The following is a 26,552-nucleotide window of genomic DNA, read 5'->3' as shown; positions in this document are numbered from 1 at the left end:
TTTACCTAGCCCCCTGTTCAGAGCCACATGGACACAACAAGCTCCCACCATCTTGAACCCGCACCTGGACTCAGCCTGAGTGAGTCTTGAACCCCCAAGAGGTCTCCTTCCACTCCTGGATCCTTGGTTGTGGTGCTAAATGTGCCCAGGTGGCCATTTTCTAAAAGCTGTAAAGTGTAGGAGGCTGGCTCAGTATATGGTGTACACCCAGGGGCGGATGCTCCATTAGGGTGGAGAAGCGTTGTTCCCCCACTAGCAGCGGCAGCTGCAAACCTTTATAAGGAAACAATAATAAACCCTGTTTATTATCGTTTCCTTATCAAGGGGCAGGGACACAAGGTGACGAGGAGTGCCCCCTCAGAGCACATGTGTGTTTGGGTGGCCGTCTGGGGCTGGCCAAAAACACATGCGCAGCAGGCTCTCTCCATCCCAGCAACACAATTGCCAGGCTGGAGAGAGCCTGCGCAGGCTCCCAGTCTGCCTGGGAGCGCCCTGGCTGGGCGCTACCAGCCAATCCTGACACTGCTTTGAGCAGCGTCAGGATTGGCTGCAGGGCAGGCTGGGAGCCTGTGCCTTCCTGCAACGACGGAGGAGAGAAGCAGCGCTTCGCGACGGAGGAGGTGTTTGTTTATTTTTATTTTTTTATTTAATTTTTATTCCTATCGGACCCCCCTCAACCTCCTGACCCCCCCACCCTACACCTTCCACTCGGCTCGAGCTGTGACTGTGTACACCTATAGATGAGTGCACCCTGTACTGAGTCCAGGCAACCCTTAGTGGTATTGTAAGCGGTTCCAGACAACCAAAGCTCTCATTGGGTAGCTGTGGGGAGCAGCTAAGCGTATCAGAGAGGGTGTAAAGCAATTGCAACTACCACAATCGTCAGTGAAGTCCACACAGGAAAGAACCTCACCAGTGTTAGAAAAATAATGTATTAGTTATTAAAACACAGACACTAAAGTAGCTTTGGTATATCTCCTAACCGGAGATATATACACACAAATATATACCTAGAAACAGGTAAGTAAAGGCATACAATAATATGGACCCCCTATGGGGGTGGGGGCAAACCATATATTTAAAAAAATGGATTGTGAAAGTCACTACTAACCACGACTACCACCCAAAAACCCTTAGGACTGGGGAAGCATTTAACACCAAAGGTAAGTAGCTAGGATTCCACAGGCGCCCGTTTGCAGAGTTGAAGTCCTGGGGATAACCTGGGGAAGTTGCGGTTAGAGTTTTCGTATTGTAGGACCCTTACCAAAGGACCCCATGGAAACCTGTTGGGACAAGGGAGGGTCAACAGTGCCCCCACCCGTGGATACCCAGAGAAGTGGAGTATCTACACCAGGGAGCTCAGTTGCATAGGGGTGAAGTTATGTCGGAACCTCCTGTTGAAGTACATGGGGACCTTGGTTGTCCAGCTGCTGTTGTGACCAGTGACCAGGTTGGTGGAACCCAGGCATGGATTCTGGATGAAGAGGTCATAAGGAAAAGGGGACAGAGTCCAGACCACCCTGGGATTCCCAGGGGGTGCAGGAGAGCAATGCCCACCCTTTTGCCATGGAAGTGCAGCTGTGGTGTAAGGGGATGCAGGCATATCCCAGGAGTCATCCAGGAGCCATCCAATCAATCAATCAGGAATTTGTAAAGCACACTACCTATCCGTGAGGGTCTCAAGGCACTGAGGAGGGGGGGAGGTGCTGCTACTGCTCGAACAGCCAGGTCTTGAGTAGTTTCCTGAAGGTAGGGAGGTCTTTGGTCTGGCGCTGGTGGGTGGGAAGAGTGTTCCACGTTTTGGCGGCGAGGTGCGAAAATGATCTACCGCCGGTTGTAGTTCTGTGGACGCGTGGGACGGTTGAGAGGGTGAGGTCGACAGAGCAGAGATGCCAGGTCGGGGTGTAGAAGGAGAGCCGTCTGTTGAGGTATTCTGGTCTGGTGTTGTGCAGTGCTTTGTGAGTGTGGGTGAGGAGTTTGAAGTTGATTCTCTTGTGGACTGGGAGCCAGTGCAGGTTTCTCAGGTGGTCTGTTATGTGGCAGTGGTGGGGGATGTCCAGGATGAGGCGTGCAGAGGCATTCTGGATGCGTTGCAGCCTCTTCTGGAGTTTGGCCGTGGTTCCTGCGTAGAGGGCATTGCCGTAGTCCAGTTTGCTGCTTACGAGGGCTTGGGTGACTGTTCTTCTGGTTTCGGTGGGTATCCATTTGTAGATCTTTCGGAGCATGCAGAGGGTGTTGAAGCAGGAGGGGGAAATGGCGTTGACTTGCTGGGTCATGGATAATGAGGAGTCCAAGATGAATCCTAGGTTGCGTGCGTGGTCGGTGGGAGTCGGAGCGGCTCTGAGAGTAGGTGGGTGAGGCAGGTCACCAGGAGTCATCCCATGCGGAGGGGGTGGAGCAGAAGATGAGGACTTCTGTCTTGTCATAATTGAGTTTGAGGCAGCTGCTCTTCATCCATTTGGCGATGGCCTTCATTCCTTCTTGGAGGTTTGTCTTGGTGGAGTCCTTGGTGAGGGAGGGAATCAGGTAGGTGTCGTCGGCGTATGAGATGATGTTGAGGTTGTGGAATTGGGCGATGTTAGCGAGCGGGGCCATGTAGATGTTGAAGAGGGTTGGGCTGAGGGACGAGCCCTGGGGTATGCCGCAGATGATTCCGATGGCTTCCGAGTGGAATGGGGGGAGGCGGACTCTCTGGGTTCTGCCGGTGAGAAAGGAGGTGACCCAATCCAGGGCTCTGTCACGGATTCCTGCATTGCTGAGGCGTAAGCCTAGGGTGTGGTGGCAGCCGGTGTTGAACGCGGCCGAGAGGTCCAGGAGGATGAGGGCCGCGGTTTCACAGCTGTCCAGTATGGTTCTGATGTCGTCGGTAGCAGCGATGAGTGCGGTTCCAGTACTGTGGTTGCTGCGGAATCCGGATTGGGAAGGGTCCAGGGTGCAGTTGTCCTCGAGGAAGCAGGTTAGTTGTCTGTTGACAGCCTTCTTGGTGACTTTTGTCCCACACCAGTCGTCGGATTGCAGGGAATTCAGTAGTCAGCAGGGCCACCAACAAGCCTTGGCAAATGCAAGGAAGTGTTGCAGGATTTTGGGACCAGAAAGGTCCAAGGGACTCAGCCTTTATATGTAAGTTAGGACCAGCCCTCAGCAAGCAGGAGAGCCAGAAGGAATTGTTGGAGACCCCAGGAGAACCCTTTGGCTGCAGGCACAGGGAGTCGTATCGAGGCCTCAGTAGCACAACAAAGATGGATGCCCACATTGCAGAGGTTGCAGGGAGGATGTCGTTCTTGGAGTTGTGTGATGCTGGAAGCTGGGGCTTCTTGGAGCTAGGAAGACCCAACAAGCCTTGGCAGTGACAAACAGGCGCAGTGCACAGGGGTTCCAGACTGTTTTACAGTTTACAGTTTTACAGCCAAGCACCTCCAACGAGGGCCCACAGACTTCTCACATGGAAAGAAGTCAGGTCAGATCTCTGGATAGCCAGAGTACCACCACCTGTGCTTTAGAGCCTTGAAGAGTTTGTAGGATAGCAGGATCCGCAAACCAGTCTTTGACGTTGAGGTTCCGTGCGGATGCAGGGGAGTGACTCTTTCACTCCAAGGAAGATTCCTTCTTGCTGTCGTAAGTGTAGGTAGAGTCATTGTGACTCTGGAGGATACACAGCCACAGAGGTTGCAGAATCCTTCCAATGCACGGGGACAAAGTTGCAGTAGGAACGCTCCTATTAGATGCAGTCTTATCTTGGTTCCCGGCGAAGTCCAGCAGCTGTTCCAGTGTTCAGGTTGCAAAAATGTCTTGCACAAGAGTGTTGCAGATGAATCTTGCTCCTGCAGACGAATCTAGGGTCCCTCCCTCAGGGGAGACCTTAATTAACCCAGGAAGCGGTTTGGACAGCTTCTTCCGTGACCCACCTATTGTGGAGGGGGAGGTCAGGGACGCTAATCTGGTGGACCTACCAGTGAGATGCTCCCACGGGCCTCTGCTCATCTTATTTCCAATATGGCAGAATCCAGTGGCCATCTGGCAGAGCTCTGGGCACCTCCCTAGGGGAGGAGCTGGACAGTGGGTTTGTCACTCCCCTGTCCTTTGTGTGGTTTTCTGCCTGAGTGGGAGGTGGAGGTTCCTGCACTAGAGTAAACCAGGTTATGCAAGAACGGCACCAAATGTGCCCTTCAAAGCAGTCTGGTGGTGCTCAGGAGCACCCTCACCCTAGCCCAGAGCCACTTATTTTTTAAGGGGAGGTGGTACCACTTCTCCTCTACAGGAAATACTTTGTTCTGCCTTCGAGTTAAGCTCAGCAGTAGGAGGGAAGAACAGTGTCTGGGGTCAGTGGCAGCACTGGCTTGCACGCAGACCCTGCAAGGCTCAATAGGCAGATATGGGGGATCTTCTAAGGAGGCCCCACAGTACATGGTGTCATGCAACTAACACTGGAATCGGCGCCGTTGCATGATTCCAACATGTTTGATACCAAACATGACTAGGTTTTGGTGAAGCCATTATGTAGTTGGACATCTCGCGATGACCAGTGTCCACTACATACCTTAAGATGGCTTCCCCACACTTACAAAGCCAGGAAAATGGGGTCTAGGGTTAGTAGGGGTGCCCATGCACCCTACCCTTGGGCTGAAGGGCCTAATTTAGGGGTGACTTACAGGGTCAGAGTGCAATGACCATGATATAAGGGGAACATTATATCTGTGGTGAATGGTGCATGCACCATTTCACACAGGCTGCAAAGGCAAGCCTGCAGTCACAGTTTGCATCGCCTCCCATGGATGGCATAATACATGCTGCAGCTCAAGTGTATCAATGCCCTGGGTACCTAAGTACCATATACTGGGACTTTCAGATGTACACAAGTATGCCAACTGTGGGGTGTAAAAGTTGCTTGCCAACTAAATTTAGGGGAGAGAACACTGGCACTGGGGCCCCGGTTAATAGGATCCCAGTGCACTACAGTCAAAACACACTGGCACCAGGCAAAAAGTGGAGGTAACTATGTCAGAAATATCCTACTTTCCTACCCTGATGACTTGCTATTTTGAACCTTAAACTTTAAAAAAAATCATAACTCAGGTTCCACTAATTCAGAGGTCTTCAAACTGGGGGGCGGGCCTCCCTAGGGGGGCCTCAAATAATCCAGATGGGGGCGCCAAACTCTGGTAAAAGAAATATTATACAGAGAACATGCCTTTGTTTTAAGCAGAAGCATGTTATTGCAGTTTTAAAAAGGTAACAGTACTTAACTGAAATGTTTATAAGTTTAGACATATTTAAACATTGCCATCTTTCTAAAATAATTGAGAAAAATTCTGAAGGGGGGCCCAATGATTTTTTTTTTCAACTGGGGGGGCGCGGCGTTAAAAAGTTTGAAGACCACTGCACTAATTGGATTTTGATGGTTTTGATGGATTTTGATGGTTTTGGTGTCAAATTATTTATTAATATTTCCTCTAGATTTCTAGTTTGGTTTGGGATTTTTATTGTGTTGTGTTTTTCTTGTGTTGCTATTTGTATACTGCATAAATACTTAACAAATTGCATCTAAGTTTAGCCTGACTGCTTTTTATGCCAAGCTACCCAGGGTTAAGCACAGGTTAAATTATTGACTTTTTGTGGTTCACCCTGCAAGGGATTGTGGCTGTTGCTTGACCAGGGATTACACTCCAGTCAACCAACAACCCAATTTCTCACACATCCTTTGTGTGCAGCACATGTTTGTGCTAAGTACTTGGGTATAGCAGAAATGGCAAGGCAGCAGATTATGCCCTGTGGTCTGTATCAGTCTGCTGTATGCACAGGCAATGCCATTGGCCAGGTACTGTGCAAACGACTTAAAGGGCCCTGTTAAAGCACATCAATGAAATACCAAAGAGTTTCTTAAGAGTAACAATGGTTCACTGCTTTGGACACGTGCACTAAGTGAATAAAACTAAAGATACAAATTCCCCCAAAAGAAACAGCAACTAAAGTGATATTAGGATTATGATCCAAATCCCATGCAATTCGGCATTTAGGATTATCTGTGATTCTAGATGGGTGTACCCATAAGGCACACCTCGATTATGATGTGCAGAGAATTTAGACACAGGGTGTGCTATCTGGAAAATGAACACAACGCCCCACAGAACATGGTTGTGTCCTATAAGTACCACACATACCATACTTTGTCCCAGTACATGTAAGGCATGACCTGTGTGTGTGGTTTAGGCTGGGCACACTCTTAGGACATCCATCAACACACTTAACATGTGTGACAACGTGTGACATACTTCATTATGATACAGTGTCAGGTACATAATTAACACATCAATGAAGTGACTCTTGATGTCCTAAGCAATGCTGCTGATTTAATTTGAGATGGCAAAGGAGATTGCTACATTATTATGTGAGCGGCATTGGGCATGGCAGATTATGGGTTAATGACACATCACATATGAAAAATGCCAGAATGTTTCTGAATGCTGGCTATGTTCCCTAAAATAATATAGAGCTGGTAAGGCACCACCAGGTGTAATTCAGCAGCATTTACCGACATATGCAGTTTTTACATGAGCATCAGTTACGAAAGGTCATATTCAGTCGCCGCAAACGTGACGAATATCTCGTTTGCCCTATTACAATTCCCATTGGTTCGTAATACGGCGGACAGGATATCCGTCATGTTTGTGATGGAGTAACCCATGCGCCAAACTCTAATTCAGACTTTAAGTGATTTGTCCAAAATCAGAGGAGGTTGAGCTGACGCTGAGACTCAAACCTGGGTTCCCCAACTTCAAAGTCGGCAGCCCTGGTAGTAATGCCACATCCTCTCCCCAATATGCAACAACTAAACAAACAAACATTCAACAGAACACTCTGGACACCTTTTACAAAGCTCAAACAGTGCATATATGTCATAGAGAGCTCAACATGGTGCACATGCAGACATTTGAAATGAGGAGCACTATGTCAAAATCCGAGTAATTAGTAGCCAACTTGTGAGGGTAACACACCTTCACTACAGCTGATACTTTCCCTCACCAAGGACCCCACCAGCGCCAAGACCAGCCTGCAAGACGGAATGAAAGACGTCGCAGACTGGATGAAACTCAGCCGTCTGAAACTGAACTCAGACAAAACGGAAGTCCTCATCCTCGGAAACACCCCAACCTCCTGGGACGACTCCTGGTGGCCCACGGCCCTTGGCACCGCACCGACCCCCTCAGACCACGCACGCAACCTCGGTTTCATCCTGGACCCACTTCTCACCATGACCAAACAAGTCAACGCCGTATCATCCTCCTGCTTCCTAACCCTCCGCATGCTCCGAAAGATCTTCCGTTGGATCCCCGCCGACACCAGAAAGACCGTGACCCACGCCCTCGTCACGAGCCGCCTGGACTACGGCAACACCCTATACACAGGAACCACCGCTAAACTCCAGAAACGTCTGCAACGAATTCAAAACGCCTCCGCCCGCCTCATCCTCAACATACCCCGCAACAGCCACATCTCCGCACACCTGAGACACCTGCACTGGCTTCCCGTCAGCAAAAGGATCACCTTCCGACTCCTCACCCACGCACACAAAGCCCTCCACAACAAGGGACCAGAATACCTCAACCGCCGCCTCAGCTTCTACGCACCCACCAGTCTTCTCCGCTCCACCAGCCTCGCTCTCGCAGCCGTCCCTCGCATCCGCCGCTCCACGGCGGGTGGGAGGTCCTTCTCCTACCTGGCGGCCAAGACTTGGAACTCCCTCCCCACCATCCTCAGGACCACCCAGGACCACTCCGCATTCCGGAGACTACTCAAGACCTGGCTTTTCGAGCAGCAGTAACCCCTTCCCCCTAGCGCCTTGAGACCCGCACGGGTGAGTAGCGCGCTTTATAAATGTTTATGATTTGATTTGATTCATCGCAACTCATCACCATTCCACTACAACGAGGTAAAATACAACCTAGTAAGTTACAACAAATTATATTTGCTACACATTAGTAAGGGAAGTAAGGATTTCTTAAGATTTTAGGGTTCAGGGATGCGTTGTGCTAAGGCAGCGCTTCCCACACCAACAAACATTTGTGACCCACCTATCTTTAAAGGACACGAGTTGGTCGATTTCTGAATGTAACTAAAGCATCATGTAGTAGAGCACTGTCCATTTACCGTTTCCAGGTGAATTGGGCTCTACATTTGCACAGATAAAGTCTGTTGATAAAATTGTATTGCACACAAATGATAATGTGTGGAAATAGGGTTTCAGGGAATACTCACCATTTGTGCATCACCAAGTAAAGAGTCTTGATTTGTTTCGATCCTCTTAAAATTTTTGCTTCATCACACTACAGAATTACAGAAAAAAGCTTTATTTTTGCTTTCGTAACTGCTGAATGCGTACAGTTCATTTACACATAATTACATTTTGTAGTCTATTTAAAAAAAATAACATCCTACAGCCTTCCCTTTCACAGTCACTGTGCCCTAGCAATATTTTCATATAATTTGCTTATTTTTCTTTATCTAACTGCAAAGTGAGAGGACTTTGTAAACACCAATGTCCATGTTAGAATAAGCAGAAATTTGTCAGAATACATGACCTAAACATTTGACTCTTGTCTTTGAAGCACTGCAACTATGACAATATAAACACAGAATTTGAAGGCATCTTTACGTATTACTTGGACTTTTGTGACCCTCTTACATTTTGGGAAACACAGTGGTAAGAAACAGTAAGGAGTTTTCAGGATTCATGGACACGTAAGAGACAGTAAGGAATTTCAAGGTTCAGAGATCAGTAGTGCAAGGGGTAGCAAGGGGCTTAAGGGGTAAGTGTTGGCTAGCTTTAAGAGTTAGGAATGAGATTTTAGGGTTCCAGTATGGGTGCTAAGGCGTAGTAAGGAGTTTTTAGGGTTCAGTGAATGGTAATGCTAAGGAATAGTATGGGGTTTTTAGGGTACAAAAAGGTAGCACTAAGATGTAGTAAGGAGCTTTTAAGTTTCAGGGATGGATATTGCAAAGGGGTAGTAAAGGGGTTACAGGGTTCAGGGCTGCATGGTTCTAAGGGATAGTAAGGCATTTTTAGAATGCTGGGTTGATTAGTGTAAAGGGTAGTAAGGAATTTTTTGGGTTCATGGTAGGGTACTTTTAAACAATGGTAAGGAGTGTTTAGGATTCAAGGAAGAGTAGTTGTAATTCTTTCTCTCATCATGTGTCGACCTTTTTCTGATCCCTTCCCTACTTTTCTCATTCCCCCTTTCCTTTCTCCTCTATGGTTTAGCCTTAGAATCTTCTCTGTGGTTTTAAAATTCTATTCCCTGTAAGGTGACCTGAGGAGCAATTGATAGTTGTTCAAGGGCTATGGCTCAGCAAACTGAGCTAAGGACAAGCCTTTCTGTATTTGTCTTTCGTGGTAGGGAGGGTGAGCAGTCATAGGATTCTTAGGGAGGAAGTGTGGTGGGCACAAGCTCAGAACTCAATAATCTGCCAACAGACACAATAACTTCAATGTGCAATCCAGTACTTGTCTCTTTAGGGGAAAAAAGTATTTTTTTTATCTCACAGCTGTACTCAAAAATATACAGTTAAATCCAGTACACAGGACAGTGATCCTGGTCACAAATGCCCCTTATAGTGCTACATTTGCTCATTCCTTGTCATGCTAGAGCCTACCTGGGTGATCCTTGATAAGCCTGTCCCCCAACGATTATGTAAGACGCATCAGTCTCAAGAACATGCATGTCCCGGTCTCTTTAAACATGACTTTCAAGATCCAATCTAGCATCAATGGGTTGCTCTGTTGTCTCTGCACAGGTGTGGGGCCAATTACTACGGCCCTATCTGGCTGGAGAAATGGATGCAGCCCTCCTTGGGCTGTTGGTCAGCACTGAAGCAGGTACGGTCCCAGCCGGGCCAATAAAGTCAGTAGGGCAGTTGTAGCCTCAACCGAGCTGATACGTTCACAAAAGGCAGTTGCAGCATCCACTGGGCTGAAACAATCACTAACACAGATGAAGCTTGACTGGGCCAACACAAGCACAATGGCAGTGATATCCCCAACTGGGCAGACATGATCATAAGACCAGTTGCCCCCTCGGCCCGGCAATTAAATTCACATGGGATTTTCAAGGTTTCTGTCAGGAACCTTCAGCTCTGTAGCACAGTTTACTCCTGGCTTTGTTCTCCAGCAGTAATCTGTCTCTGGGTGTCCCTTCATTCAGTGACATACAGGGCCTCTACTCCCAGACAGCTTCTCTTTTCGCAGGGCCAGGCAGACTTCTTCTCTCTTTCTGCAGGCTGATTTCTAGACAAAGAAGACCCCTAGCTCCTCCACCAGACAATGCAGACTTTAGGTGATTTCCACTCATCTCTGAAAGACTGGTTGGCAGGCAGACATCAGAACTGGTCACTGAACAGTCTTTCAAGTACTCTGCAGAGCTCTTCCTTCAATGGTCGTGAAGACCTTGGAACTGGACCAAAGTGGGGATGGTTTGGGTCTCCCTTTTATCAACAATTTTTAGACAAGAGATGGAGATCCAGTCTCAGTCTTAAGAAGCATTTTTGTGGACGTCCTCTTTCCAAATGTCCTGCTTAGCCTACCCTCCAACTGGAACCTTTGTGTAGAATGATGCTTCTCATAGTAGGTAGCACTGGTGCTTCTGCTCAAATCAGAGCACCCACAATATGGGCACTATACAGTGTAAGGTTTTAGCACCTGACTCTCATCATCCTCTCTCAAGCAGTAAACAGCCAAAGGCAAAAGGGAATGCCTGACCTTGCACAACAGAAACTGCAGTCCCATCCCTACTATCTACCAAATGACAGTGAACAAGAAGAATGAATTATCAGCCCCTTAATAACACAAATCATACCAGAATTTCTAAAGGCAGCCCTGTCTCCAACCTTCTCACTTCAATGTATGGATCTCCACTCTCCAGCCACAGGAATGGCAGCAATAAACTTCCAGTGGCTGGGTAACAATCCTCATCTTCATTTTAGTGCCATGCCAAACCAGGAGTATTCACAATGGATTCTTCTGGCTGATATATGCTCTGGAATTCTTTTCTAGAACAGAGCCCAAAAGAGGCTTCTCTAGACCCTCTGACACTAAGAATGTAATCAGTGTACCAATATGAGATAGAGAAACCAATCAACTCCAACCTCTTGAAACTCACTAAGCCGTACCTGAGCAAGTTGCGTATTAGGTAACGATCAGTCTTGTGAGACTAACATGAATAGGTAATGAAATCAAAATCATCTGTCATTATGAATAAACACACTTAAGACCAATATGAAGCTGGCAATATATTTTCAGATTTATTAAAACCAAATTCCTATACTAGTGCAAACAATATGAATAGCAGGTATCATAAGAAAAAAACAAGATAGTGGAAATTATATTGGTCAGTAGTCAGTTATTTTTGTCAGCTAACTAAACTTGTCTTAGCACCAAAAGGGGCCTGCTTGAGTTTCATAGATAGCTTACACCCTCATACCTTTTCTTAACAATAGAAGCAGGGTTCAATAAGAAGACAGCCGTTCTCATTTCTGCACCTCAGCGACTATGGTGTCCTCAAACAGACAGAAAACCCTGTCAGAAGACTCAATGTGTCTTTCTTTAGCCTTCAGCTAGGAAAGGTGTTTACAGCTACTGTACAAACCTAAGCCCGGAGTCCCTTGATCGAAGTTCATCTCTATCTAACCAACTTTCATTTTTTATACACTTTATCTGAGCATTGCTGAATATTTTTAAAATAATCAATAAAAAGCCCTTCTAACCTTTCACCTGTCCGCAGAACTACAACCGGCGGTAGATCATTCTCACACCTTGCCGCCAAAACGTGAAACATTCTTTCCACCCACCTGCACCTGCACCAGACCAAAGACCTCCTTACCTTCAGGAAACTTCTCAAGACCTGGCTGTTCGAGCAGTAGCAGCACCTTCCCCCTCCACCTTCTCCCCCCTCAGCACCTTGAGACCCTCACGAGTGAATAGTGCACTTTACAAATCCCTGATTGATTGACTGATTGATTGACCTGCTTACATTCTGTGAAACATTGTTTACTATTTAAAAACAATATCTGAAAAAACAAGATATCAAGTTCTATAAAATGTGTTGATTGCTTAGGAATATTAACAGGAAATACAAAATCAAGTCATGCTAAAATAAACCCTAAGCAATATATTAAAGCAAGCTGAGTTATCAAATTGCAATACGTCACACACTTCAACATTGGTAATTGTGAATTTACATTTTAATACAACACCTGAATAAATGAACATATATAATTGAAAAGGGGATACCTAAAATCCAAAATTGAGGTAGATCATATCATGGCTTCAGTACTAAGACTCAATCAGAAGCAGAGTCCTACGAATCCACATGTGCTATACGCACACTATAAAAGAACATGCACTTGACTTACATACATGTAATGACTCCCACATCGTTGGTGCTTCACTTGCATCTGGATGTTAGCGCATGGTTCTGGGCATTCACATAACAGTGGAACTTTAAAGAAGAGGTGTCTGTAAGGCACACTTTCAGTGACACAAATAAAAAGGTTTCTGTCATACAATCAGTCTGAAAACTCATTACGCGCCACCACCGCTTTGTGTGCTGTACCCAGGAAAGAGATAGTAGTCCTCAGTCCTATATGAGGGCATTCTTGGTGTGCCTCTCCACACCGCATGGCAGGTGCAGGGCCTTGATTAGTTGGGGACAGGCCTAAGCCTCTGCATCTATGCTTAGATTAGGGTGATGGAAGGGCCAAAATAAAAGTCATGATACAAATACACACAGGGGGTCATTCTGACCCCGGCGGTCTCAGACCGCCGGGGCCAGGGTCGGCGGGAGCACCGCCGACAGACCGGCGGTGCCCCGCAGGGCATTCTGACCGCGGCGCTTTGGCCGCGGTCAGTGCAGGAAAACCGTCGGTCTCCCGCCGGTTTTCCGCTGCCCGTCAGAATCCTCCAAGGCGGCGCAGCTTGCTGCGCCGCCTTGGGGATTCTGACACCTCCTACCGCCATCCTGTTCCTGGCGGTTCGCCCGCCAGGAACAGGATGGCGGTAGGGGGTGTCGCGGGGCCCCTGGGGGCCCCTGCAGTGCCCATGCCAATGGCATGGGCACTGCAGGGGCCCCCGTAAGAGGGCCCGCTTGTATTTCACTGTCTGCATAGCAGACAGTGAAATACGCGACGGGTGCAGTAGCACCCGTCGCACCTTCCCACTCCGCCGGCTCGATTACGAGCCGGCTTCATGGTGGGAAGGTCGTTTTCCCCTGGGCTGGCGGGCGGCCTTTTGAAGGCCGCCCGCCAGCCCAGGGGAAAACTCAAAATACCCGCCGCGGTCTTCCGACCGCGGTACGGTATTTTGGCGGCTCCCGCCGGGCGCGCGGTGACCGCGCCCGGCGGGAGTCAGAATGACCCCCACAGTGTCCAAAATAGCTGTCAACACACACACATTGTAAGAAAGTAGCCTCTTTTTAGCATGGTTAACCCCACTTTTTGCCTGTTTGTCAGTGTGTTTTGACTGTGTTCACTGGGATCCTGCTAACCAGGACCCCAGTGACTCTGCTCTTTCCCTTTCAACTTGGAAGCACATACACCCCACATTTGGCATACTGGTGCCCCCCGTAAGTCCCTAGTATATGGTGCCTATGCAGTGGCGGTTTCCCCACATGGGCGCTGGGGCTCTGCCCCCTTTATTCTGTTCTGCAAAACAGATTTTCCTTTACTGAAGAAAAAATATTTAAATCTACTTTATGGGTTCTGAAACAAAAGGTGAGCTTTAGGGCAGTGCTTGAAATAACTGTCAGTGGAACACTGATCTAGCAGGTCTCTCCTGCACCTTCGCAGCTGTCTCAGTGAGGCTTGCATCAAATACTATTTGCCGGCTGATAAGTTCACAGCCCTGTAGGCTGTGAGGTCATCAGCTGGCAAAATCATTGCCTCCTGCGCTAAGCTCCACCCCCTGATGACATGAGTGGAAAGTTTGTCCCTGGGCGTTTTTGACTGAAGCCCTGCAGCTCTAGGGGCATCGTGTCCATCAGGCACTGGAGCAAAGCCACCCCGCCCTTTTCCTGTTTGTCACAGGGTGCCTGGATCATCAAGCCTTACTAACCCCCCCCCACCCTGTGACCAGTTGTGAGGGGGTGGGGTTAGAGGCCGAAGGCAGCAAGCCGAGCCCTGGAATCTGCGCAGTTTGCGAGTTTTGAAGACAAACTGTTGAGGTTCCTGTGTCACTGCTCGTCGCTGAGAGGAGGTGCACTGAAAAAGGTCAGAGAGGTTTGTCTAATGATTTTTTTCATAGCCGAGCGAGCCCAGAGATGGGAAGATAAAAGGGCAATACAGATTTATTTTGCACATCAAGCGAGCCCCAAAGCAGGAGGACTTCATCTTTTTATTTATTCCCTGGCACTGGTTATTTCCACCAGAAAAGTGTGAATATGTGGCTAGTTATCTCCACGATCTCTCTGAATACAGAGCAGCTAGTCCAGCACGGCGGTAGTAAGCGCTATACAAATACAATTTATTATCTTGCTGTGTCAGTAGACAGGATGCTCTGGCACAATTATATCAGCAGCGTCTTGCATGTACTTTCAGTTTGGAGCGCCCATATATGCGCATTCCATTATGTGCTGAGTATTTTCTCCTCTCCCATGGTCATGTATGCTGGCATTTATTTCCTGTTTCCACCATTCCGCCAGTGAAATAGATTTCAATAATTAGAAAACAACACCATCCCCCAAGAGAAGGGTTATAATTGTCTGGGTGCCTCCAGAATGACCTGAAACCTTTGTTTATGCTTGTCTCAAAGTCAATATATGTGGGCCTGTCAAGCTTTTCTATTGCATTTTAAAAGATTAATGGCACTGCCCTGATGAAATGTTAAATGGCTGTGTGTGTGTTTTCGAATTACATGATTTGTAATTCTTTCACCACATCGCTTTAAAGAGCCAAATAGATGAACTGGGCTAAACAAGTCACATATGCGTGCAAAATGTTGTTTCCTTTGGGAATAATTTTAAAAGGGCTAGCTATATTACACTTTTTTGACCTGTGGATCTGTCTGACCCATGGAAGATGTCATAAAAGTACCCAGCACCAAGCACGTGCAGGGAGGCCTGTACAGGACTATTCTGGTACCACTGGTGCTGACTAAAATCAACAATTTAAATAACAAAAAAAAATAGAAGAGGTCAAAGATGCTTGGTGCTGGGTACTTTTATGATTTGCGCAAACTTTACAGCCTGCATGCATCTTTAGCCTATGCTTACTCATGCTTGATAACTAATGGAAAATGTATGGCTTCATTTTACGCCCCACCATTTTCAAATCTTAGCAGCCGCCACTGTGCCTATGGCATTGAGGTACCAGGGGATTCCCATGGGCTGTAGCATGTAGTATGCCACCCATAGGGAGCCTATGTAAAATGTGTCTGCAGGCCTGCCATTGCAGCCTGCATGAAAAGGTGCAAGGACCTTTTTACTACAGGTCACTGCACCAGGCCACAGTAAGTCACCCCTATGGTAGCACCCCCCCTAGCCCAGAGGGCAGGGTGCAAGAACTTGGGTGTGAGGGAACCCCTGCACTAGTAGAGGTGCCCCCATGAACTCCAGTTCCATTTTCCTGGACTTCGTGAGTGCGGGGACACCATTTTATGTGTGTACTGGACATAGGTCACTACCTATGTCCATCTACATAATGGTAACTCTGAACCTGGGTATGTTTGGTATCAAACATGTCGTAATCATACCCCAATACTGTTGCCAGTATTGGAAGTATGATTCCATGCACTCTGGGGGCTCCTTAGAGGACCCCCAGCATTGTTCCTATCTGCCTTCTGGGGTTTTCCGGGCAGCCCAAGCTGCTGCCACCCGTCAGACAGGTTTCTGCCCTCCTGCTGCTTGACCAGCTCAAGCCTAGGAAGGCAGAACAAAGGATTTCCTTTGGGAGAGGGGGCGCCCTCTCTTTTGGAAATAGGTGTTACATGGCTTGGGAGGGGTAGCCTCACCAAGCCACTGGTATGCTTTGAAGGGCACAGTTGGTGCCCTCTATGCATAAACCAGTCTACACCGGTTCAGGGACCCCCAGTCCCTGCTCTGGCGTGAAATTGAATAATGGAAAGGAGAGTGACCACTCCCCTGTCCATCATCACTCCGTGGGTGGTGCCCAAAGCACCTCCAGAGGGTCCCTTGATTCTGCTATCTTGAATCCAAGGTGGGCAGAGGCCTCTGGGAGCATCTCAGTGGCCAGGACAGGCAGGTGATGTCAGAGCCCTCTCCTGATAGGTGGTCACCTGGCTAGGTGACCAATCCCCCTTTGAGAGCTATTTAGGGTCTTCCTCTCCTCTGGGGTGGGTCCTCAGATTCGGCTTGCAAGATTCCAGTAGGACTCCTCTGCAACCTCTGCTTCGACGTCTAGCCACTGGAGCTGCAACTGGCCCCTCCAGGAACCGACAATCTGCATCCACGACAAATATTCTGATTTCAACATTGTTTCCATGGCTCCTTCCACCTTCTGCAACATTTCTGTGGCTGTGCATCCTCTGAGGGTGGCAACTCTTCCATCTGCATGAGAAGGAAGAAGGAATCTCCCTTGGTGTGAAGGAGTCACTCCCCTGCATCTGCAGGCACCAACTGTAACGACGACCAGCTGCGTGGATCTCCTCTCATCCTGAGCTGCATGGATCCTGCATCACAGGCGGTAGTCCGGAGTAGTCCGCTTGGCCCTCTCTGCCAGCTGTCCAACTTTGGTGAAGGTAAGCCTTTTCCTTCCCACACAGGAAAGTACCTCCTTGCACTGCGTCTCTTTCAGCTACCAAGGCGTGTTGGCATCTCCTCCAAAAGAACTTCAGGCTCCCTGTAGCCCCAGCTCCCAGCACTCCTTCCTACAAGGCACAGCCTCTGAGTGCTTCTACTGCGGTGTGGGACCCTTCTCCAGTTGTGCTGCTTGGGCTTCTCTGCGACTCCTGGTTCCTCTTCCAGTCTCCTGTGCTGGCTGCCTTTTCTTCTGTGGACTCTCTACCTTGCTGAGGGTCCCCCAAGGACTCCTCCCATGGGTTGAGTCCTTCTGGACCTTGCTGGTCCCCTGCAGTTCCACTTTTGCTTTACCGCGACTTCTGCCTTTGTCAAGGCTTGTTGGTGGCATTGCTGACCTTCTTCTTCCTACCTTCCACCAACTCCTGCGACCGCAGACGAGTGGGTAGTGGCTCCTGTCCCCACCGGACACTTCTGTGACTTCTGGACTTCGTCGCCTTCTTCTACAGGTCTTCCTCTTCAGGAATCCACCACTGGTTTCTTGCAGTCTTGTCTGGGTGTTAAATTTTTTTCTTTTTAGTCCTTTTGGGTGGTTTGGGGAAAATCCAGTAACTTACTCCTTTCTTCCTGATTGCTAGGGGCACTGTGGTGCTTACATTTGGGGTTTCCTGGTACCCCTAGCTCCCCTCTACACATTCCACTTACCTAGGTGGGGGTCCGCCATTCACATTCCATTTTATTTTGTATATGGTTTGGGCTTCCCCTAGGGTCACTATTCTCTATTGCTATTTGCACAGTTTTCTACCACTTTTTATGCCTATTACTGATTACTAGTGTACATATTTGGTGTGTTACCTCCTATTGGAGTATTTCCTATCTAGTGTTTTGGTACTGTGTTACTGTAATAAAGAACCTTTATTTTCGTAACACTGAGGGGGTCATTCTGACCCTGGCGGCCGGTGGCCGCCAGGGCCACCGACCACGGGAGCACCGCCAACAGGCTGGCGGTGCTCCCACGAGCATTCTGACCGCGGCGGTTCAGCCGCGGTCAGAAGCAGAAAGTCGGCGGTCTCCCGCCGACTTCCCGCTGCTCGGGGGAATCCTCCATGGCGGCGGAGCGCGCTCCGCCGCCATGGGGATTCTGACACCCCCTACCGCCATCCTGTTCCTGGCGGGTCTCCCGCCAGGAACAGGATGGCGGTAGGGGGTGCCGCGGGGCCCTTGGGGGCCCCTGCAGTGCCCATGCCAATGGCATGGGCACTGCAGGGGCCCCCGTAAGAGTGCCCCACTGTGTATTTCAGTGTCTGCAATGCAGACACTGAAATACGCGACGGGTGCAAACTGCACCCGTCGCACCCCTGCAACTACGCCGGCTCAATTCTGAGCCGGCGTCCTCGTTGCAGGGGAATTTCCTCTGGGCCGGCGGGCGCTCTCTTGGAGAGCGCCCGCTGGCCCAGAGGAAATGTCTGAATGGCCGCCGCGGTCTTTTGACCGCGGTGCGGTCATTTGGCGGCTCCCTCCAGGCGGGCGGCTCCCGCCGCCCGCCGGGCTCAGAATGAGCCCCTGAGTGTTTTCGTTCATGTGTGTAAGTGCTGTGTGACGACAGTGGTATTGCATGAGCTTTGCATGTATCCTAGATAAGTCTTGGCTGCTCATCCACAGCTACATCTAGAGAGCCTGGCTTCTAGACACTGCCTACACTGCACTTATAGGGGATACCTGGACCTGGTATAAAGTGTAAGTAACTTAGGTACCCACAGTACACCAGGCCAGCTTCCAACACACACATTCTTTGACTGTAGTGAACTGTGTACTTATTTTTCCAACTCTACATCTACCTTCATATTGGGGAAAGTTATACAGAGGACCAAAGTAAATATATTTGTCCTTTTAGTTTTTTTATACTGTCACTCAAAATTACCTAAACATACAATGGAGCCAGTCCTTGAAGCGCCTTGTGTCAGGTCACCAAATAGGTTAGGGCATAGGCGACCACAAAGATAGGGTACATGGAGAAAATGGAAAGTGGGACAATGGAAAAGTACACCATCAAAACCCCCCGGGCCTGATTCGAAAACTGCTTTTTGTAGTATGTAAAGTAGTAATAGAGTAGCACTACTTCCTAAATACAAAATGCAGTTTATTAACCCACAAGTGTAAATCTCCGCCCCTCCTCAGAGCTTCACACGTAATAAATGTGGGAGAGACCAGGGGAGTGGCTGGAAATGGGACATACTTACTACTAGGTAGGAGTGGCTTAGGGGGGAGTAAGGAGTGGTTTAGGCAGGAAGATGCGCCCAGCCATAAAAAATAAGCTGATTCCTATTCACAAATTCCACCTCTAAAGTTACTGTATCCAAAAAGGCACACAAACTGTAGTAAATGTACTCTAGCTCAGAGCTGCAGTAAGTCCAGCACCATACATGGCCCACCACTGATATGGCCAACCATTGATACTGCAACACCCACTCTTAGGAAATAATAGAGGTAGGAACTTAAAATAAAACACATAAAAAATAATATTACATTAAATATGCTAGTTAACAAGCTAAAATATTGATACATTCATTTTATTTCTAAAAAAAATTCTATCATTAAAGCTATTTTATTTTAAAATATTCGAATACACACTGTAGGAAGTTGGCTCTGTATATACTGTTTCAAAGTAAGAAACAGTGTGCACAGAGTCCAAGGGTTCCCCTTAGAGGTAAGATAGTGGCAAAAAGAGATAATTCTAATGCTCTATTTTGTGGTAGTGTGGTCAAGCAGTAGGCTTATCAGAGGGTAGAGTTAAGCATTTGTTGTACACACACAGGCAATAAATGAGGAACACACACTCAAAGACTTACTCCAGGCCAATAGGTTTTTATATAGAAAAATATATTTTCTTAGTTTATTTTAGGAACCGGAGGATCAAGATTTACAAGTAATACTTCAAATGAAAGGTATTTCACTCGGGTATTCTAGGAACTTTGAATAATCACAATAGCATGTACAGTTTGGCCAAAAATGGCAATAAGCTATTATAAAAGTGGACACAGTGCAAAAATCAACAGTTCCTTGGGGAGGTAAGTAATTGTTAAGTTCACAGGTAAGTAAAACACTTATAGGGTTCAAAGTTGAGTCCAAGGTAGCCCACCGTTGGGGGTTCAAGGCAACCCGAAAGTTACCACACCAGCAGCTCAGGGCCGGTCAGGTGCAGAGGTCAAAGTGGTGCCCAAAACACATAGGTTTCAATGGAAATAGGGGTGCCCCGCTTCCAGTCTGCCAGCAGGTAAGTACCTGCGTCCTCGGAGGGCAGACCAGGGGGGCTTTGTAGGGCACCGGTGGGGACACAAGCAGGCACAGAAAGTACACCGCAGTATGTGCTGAGTGAGGGGTCCCTAGGGTGGCATAAGACATGCTGCAGCCCTTCGAGACCTTCCCTGGAATCAGGGCCCTTGGTACCAGGGGTACCAGTTACAAGGGACTTACCTGAGTGCCAGGGTTGTGCCAATTGTGGAGACAAAGGTACAGTTTAGGGATAGAACACTGGTGCTGGGGCCTGGTTAGCAGGGTCCCAGCACACTTTCAAATCATAACTTAGCATCAGTAAAGGCAAAAAGTCAGGGGGTAACCATGCCAAGGAGGCATTTCCTTCTGCATTGGCATGGGCAGTCCCAGGTCTGTGTTCCACTATAAAGTCCATTCCCTGTAGGGAGATGGACCACCTCAGCAGTTTTGGATTTTCACCTTTCATTTGCATTAGCCATCTGAGAGGTCTGTGGTCAGTTTGAACTACAAAGTGAGTACCAAAGAGATATGGTCTCAGCTTCTTCAAGGACCAAACCACAGCAAAGGCCTCCCTCTCAATGGCACACTAACGCTGCTCCCTGGGGAGTAACCTCCTGCTAATGAAAGCAACAGGCTGGTCAAGGCCATCATCATTTGTTTGGGACAAAACTGCCCCTATTCCATGTTCAGAGGCATCCGTCTGCACAATGAACTGCTTGGAGTAATCTGGAGCTTTGTGAACTGGTGCTGTGCACATAGCTTGTTTCAGGGTGTCAAAGGCCTGTTGGCATTCTATAGTCCAGTTTACCTTCTTGGGCATTTTCTTGGAGGTAAGTTCTGTGAGGGGTGTCACTTTGGATCCATATCCCTTCACAAACCTCCTGTAATACCCAGTCAAGCCAAGACTTGAGTCTGGGTTTTTGGAGCTACCCAGTCCAGAATAGTCTGGATCTTGGTTTGGAGTGGCTGAACGTGGCCTCCACCTACAAGGTGTCCCAAGTAAACCACAGTACCCTGCCCTATCTGACATTTGGATGCCTTGATAGAGAGGCCTGCTGCTTGCAGGGCCTGCAAAACCTTCTTCAGGTGGACCAGGTGATCCTGCCAGCTGGAGCTAAAGACAGCAATATCATCAAGATAAGCTGCACTAAAGGACTCCAATCCAGCAAGGACTTGATTCACCAACCTTTGGAAGATGGCAGGGGCACTCTTTAAGCCAAAGGGCATCACAGTAAACTGATAATGCCCATCAGGTGTGGAGAATGCTGTCTTTTCTTTTGCTCCTGGTTCCATTTTTATTTGCCAGTACCCTGCTGTCAAGTCAAAGGTACTCAAGTATCTGGCAGCACCTAGTTTGTCAATTAACTCATCTGCCCTTGGAATGGGATGGGCATCTGTCTTGGTGACATAATTAAGTCCTCTGTAGTCCACACAAAACCTCATCTCTCTCTTACCATCCTTGATGTGAGGTTTGGGGACTAAGACCACTGGGCTAGCCCAGGGGCTGTCAGAGTGCTCAATGACCCCCAATTCCAGCATCTTGTGGACTTCCACTTTGATACTTTCCTTAACTTGGTCAGACTGTCTAAAGATTTTGTTTTTGACAGGCATGCTGTCTCCTGTGTCCACATCATGGTTACACAGGTGTGTCTGACCAGGGGTTAGGTCAGACAGCTTGCTGTTGGACAGAGAGGGTGTCTGAATTAATTCACTCCATCTACTGAGCCATCTTTAGGATCAGTGGAGAGGAGATCAGGGAGAGGTTCACTCTCAGCTTCCTGGTCCTCATCTGTAACCATTAACATGTTTACATCTGCCCTGTCATGAAAGAGTTTGAGGTGGTTCACATGGATCACCCTTTCGGGGGTACTGCTAGTGCCTAGGTCTACCAGGTAGGTGACCTCACTCTTTCTCTCTAGCACTGGGTAAGGGCCACTCCATCTGTCCTGAAGTGCCCTGGGAGCCACTGGCTCCAGAACCCAGACTTGCTGCCCTGGCTGAAACTCAACCATAGCAGCCTTTTGGTCATACCACATCTTCTGGAGTTGTTGGCTGGCCTCAAGGTTTTTGCTTGCCTTTTCCATGTACTCTGCCATCCTGGAACGTAGGCCTAGTACATAGTCCATTATATCTTGCTTAGGCTCATGAAGAGGTCTCTCCCAGCCTTCTTTCACAAGATCGAGTGGTCTCCTTACAGGATGGCCAAACAGAAGTTCAAAGGGGGAAAAGCCTACTCCCTTCTGAGGCACCTCTCTGTAGGCGAAAAGCAGACATGGCAAGAGGACATCCCATCTCCTTTTGAGTTTTTCAGGGAGCCCCATGATCATGCCCTTCAATGTCTTGTTGAATCTTTCCACAAGACCATTGGTTTGTGGATGGTATGGTGTGGTGAATTTGTAAGTCACCCCACACTCTTTCCACATATGGTTCAGGTATGCTGACATAAAGTTGGTACCTCTGTCAGACACCACCTCCTTAGGAACTCCCACTCTGGTAAAGATACCAATGAGTGCTTTGGCTACTGCAGGGGCAGTAGTGGACCTAAGGGGAATTGCTTCAGGGTACCTAGTAGCATAATCCACTACTACTAGGATGTACAGATTCCCTGAGGCTGTGGGAGGTTCAAGTGGACCCACTATGTCCACACCCACTCTTTCAAAGGGGACCCCCATCACTGGAAGTGGAATGAGGAGGGCCATTGGGTGGCCACCTGTCTTACCACTGGCTTGACAGGTGGCACAGGAGGCACAAAACTCCTTTACTTTCTGGGACATGTTGGGCCAATAGAAATGGTTGACTAACCTCTCCCAAGTCTTGGTTTGTCCCAAATGCCCAGCAAGGGGAATATCATGGGCTAAGGTCAGAATGAACTCCCTAAACTCCTGAGGCACTACCACTCTCCTAGTGGCACCAGGTTTGAGATCTCATGCCTCAGTGTAGAGGAGTCCATCTTCCCAATAGACCCTATGTGTTCCAGTGATTTTTCCTTTGGTTTCCTCAGCAGCTTGCTGCCTGAGGCCTTCAAGAGAGGGACAGGTTTCTTGCCCCTTACACAACTGTTCCCTTGCGGGTCCTCCTGGGCCTAAGAGTTCAACCTGATAAGGTTCCAACTACATGGGCTCAGTTCCCTCAGAGGGTAGAACTTCTTTCTGGGAAGAGAGGTTCTTTTTCTTTTGCTGTGTTGAAGCTGGTTCCCCAGTCTTCTTTCCTTTTCTCTTGGAGGGTTGGGCCATTATTCCAGGTTCCAACACATCTTTTTCACCCTGAGCTCTGCACTGTGCCCTTGTTTTGACACACACCAGTTCAGGGATACCCAGCATGACTGCATGGGTTTTGAGTTCTACCTCAGCCCATGCTGAGGACTCCAGGTCATTTCCAAGCAAACAGTCTACTGGGATATTAGAGGTGACTACCACCTGTTTCAGGCCAGTGACCCCTCCCCATTCTAAAGTTACCATAGCCATGGGATGTATTTTAGTCTGATTGTTAGCGTTGGTGACTGGATAAGTTTGTCCATTCAGGTATTGTCCTGGGGAAACCAGTTTGTCTGTCACCATTGTGACACTGGCACCTGTATCCCTCAGGCCTTCTACACTAGTCCCATTAATTAAGAGTTGCTGCCTTTATTTTTGCATATTAGGGGACCAGGCAGCCAGTGTGGCTAAGTCCACCCCACCCTCAGAAACTAATGTAACTTCAGTGAGAACCCTGATTTGCTCTGGACACACTGTTGATCCCACCTGGAGACTGGCTATTCCAGTGCTAACTGGAGTAGAAGTTGAAGTGAAACCTTTCTTGGGCCAGGCCTTGTTTCCAGTTTGGTGTCCCTGCTGATTACAGCTACGACACCAGGCCTTTTTGGGATCAAAGGTTTTACCCTTGTTCCCAAAATTGGATTGTGACGAGGCTTTGGACCCTCCCTCCTGAGCAGGTTTTTGGGGGCCTGTAGAACACTCTTTACTTTTTCCCTTGGATGTCTCAACACTCTTCCCCTGGGGAGTCTTTGTGACCCCTTTCTTTTGGTCACCCCCTGTGGAGGTCTTGGTCACCCTAGTCTTGACCCAATGGTCTGCCTTCTTTCCCAATTCTTGGGGAGAAATTGGACCTAGGTCTACCAGATGCTGATGCAGTTTATCATTGAAACAATTACTTAAAAGGTGTTCTTTCATAAACAGATTGTACAGCCCATCATAATTATTTACACCACTGCCATTAATCCAACCATCCAGTGTTTTGACTGAGAAGTCAACAAAATCAACCCAGGTCTGGCTCGAGGATTTTTGAGCCCCCCTGAACCTAATCCTGTACCCCTCGGTTGAGAATCCAAAGCCCTCAATCAGGGTAGCCTTCATGAGGTCATATGATTCTGCATCTTTTCCAGAGAGTGTGAGGAGTCTATCCCTACACTTTCCAGTGAACATTTCCCAAAGGAGAGCACCCCAGTGAGATTTGTTTACTTTTCTGGTTGCACAAGCCCTCTCAAACGCTGTGAACCATTTGGTGATATCATCACCATCTTCATATTTTGTTACAATCCCTTTGGGGATTTTAGCATGTCAGGAGTATCTCTGACCCTATTTAAACTGCTGCCACCATTGATGGGAGCTAAGTCCATCTCTTGTCCTTCCCTTTCTATGGCTAGGAGCTGTCTCTCCAAAGCCAATCTTTTGGCCATCCTGGCTAACAGGAGGTCATCTTCATTGAGGCTGCCCTCAATGCTTCCAGAGCTGTTGGACTCTCTTGTGAGAGAAGCAACATCTCTGACTATCACTTGTGGAGTTAGGGTTGTAGGAACCCCGATATCCCTAACTAGGAGTGGAGGTGGGAAATTTTCCTCCCCATCACTAGCTTCCCCCTCTGTGAGGACATCATCAGAGGGGTTGTTTCTAGCAAACTCTGCCAAGAGCGCCTGGAGCTGTACTTTGGTAGGGTTTGAACCAGTTTTTATCTTTTTGATTTTGCAGAGAGACCTTAACTCTGACATCCTAAAATGGAGGTAAGGGGTGAGGTTGAGCTCCACCACCATCTCTTCTGCAGTCGAAATTTTTTCTCTAAAAGTTGGGATACTTTTTAAGAATCTAAAACTATTTCTAGAACTTAATCCAAACTTTTACAAAACTTTTAAACTCTAAAAGAAATGCTAACAGGGACTAACACAAGGCCCTAGCAGGACTTTTAAAAATTTAGAAAAATAGCTCAAATTTCAAAAATCAGTTTCTAATGACAATTTTTGGAATTTAGTCATGTGATCAGGTATTGGCTGAGTAGTCCAGCAAATGCAAAGTCTTGTACCCCACCACTGATCCACCAATGTAGGAAGTTGGCTCTGTATGTACTATTTCAAAGTAAGAAATAGTGTACACAGAGTCCAAGGGTTCCCCTTAGAGGTAAGGTAGTGGAAAAAAAGAGATAATTCTAATGCTCTATTTTGTGGTAGTGTGGTCGAGCAGTAGGCTTATCAGAGGGTAGTGTTAAGCATTTGTTGTACACACACAGGCAATAAATGAGGAACACACACTCAAAGACAATTCCAGGCCAATAGGATTTTATATAGAAAAATATATTTTCTTAGTTTATTTTAAGAACCACAGGTTCAAGATTTACAAACAATACTTTAAATGAAAGGTATTTCACTCAGGTATTCTAGGAACTTTGAATTATCACAATAGCATGTACAGTTTTGACAAAAATGGCAATAAGCTATTTTAAAAGTGGACACTGCAAAAATCAACAGTTCCTGGGGGAGGTAAGTAAATGTTAAGTTCACAGGTAAGTAAAACACTTATAGGGTTCAAAGTTGGGTCCAAGGTAGCCCACTGTTGGGGGTTCAAGGCAACCCCAAAGTTACCACACCAGCAGCTCAGGGCCGGTCAGGTGCAGAGGTCAAAGTGGTGCCCAAAACACATAGGCTTCAATGGAAATAGGGGTGCCCCGGTACCAGTCTGCCAGCAGGTAAATACCCGCGTCTTCGGAGGGCAGACCAGGGGGGTTTTGTAGGGCACCGGGGGGGACACAAGCAGGCACAGAAAGTACACCCTCAGCGGCACAGGGGCGGCCGGGTGCAGAGTGCAAACAGGCGTTGGGTTTTCAATAGGATTCAATGGGGAGACCCTGGGGTCTCTTTAACGATGCAGGCAGGCACAAGGGGGGCTCCTCGGGGTAGCCACCACCTGGGCTAGGCAGAGGGTCGCCAGGGGGTCGTTCCTGCACTGGAGTTCGGTTCCTTCAGGTCCTGGGGGCTGCGGGTGCAGTGCTGGTTCCAGGTGTTGGGTTCCTTGTTACGGCAGTCACAGTCAGGGGGAGCCTCTGGATTTCCTTTGCAGGCGTCGCTTTAGGGGCTCAGGGGGGTCAACTCTGGCTACTCACGGGCTCGCAGTCGCCGGGGAGTCCTCTCTGTAGTGTTGGTTTTCCGCAGGTCAAGCCGAGGGCGTCGGGTGCAGAGTGGAAAGTCTCACACTTCCGGCGGGAAACGTGTGGTCTTTAAAAGTTCCTTCTTGTTGCAAAGTTGCAGGTTTGTTGAACAGGGCCGCTGTCCTCGGGAGT

The 26,552-nt window shown here is 48.1% G+C and overlaps 1 protein-coding gene across 1 annotated transcript in view; it reads left to right on the top strand.

Moving 5' to 3' along the window:
* The window catches only part of LOC138286663 (indian hedgehog protein-like), a 116,650-nt gene that overhangs the window by 69,249 nt on the left and 20,849 nt on the right, over positions 1–26,552 (top strand). The gene's annotated exons all lie outside the window — the stretch shown is intronic.

This window comes from Pleurodeles waltl, chromosome 3_2 (assembly GCF_031143425.1).
Source record: "Pleurodeles waltl isolate 20211129_DDA chromosome 3_2, aPleWal1.hap1.20221129, whole genome shotgun sequence".
Taxonomy (NCBI): Eukaryota; Metazoa; Chordata; class Amphibia; order Caudata; family Salamandridae; genus Pleurodeles; species Pleurodeles waltl.
Note: the sequence above shows the minus strand (reverse complement) of the source record. Positions and strands in the feature narration are given on the sequence as shown.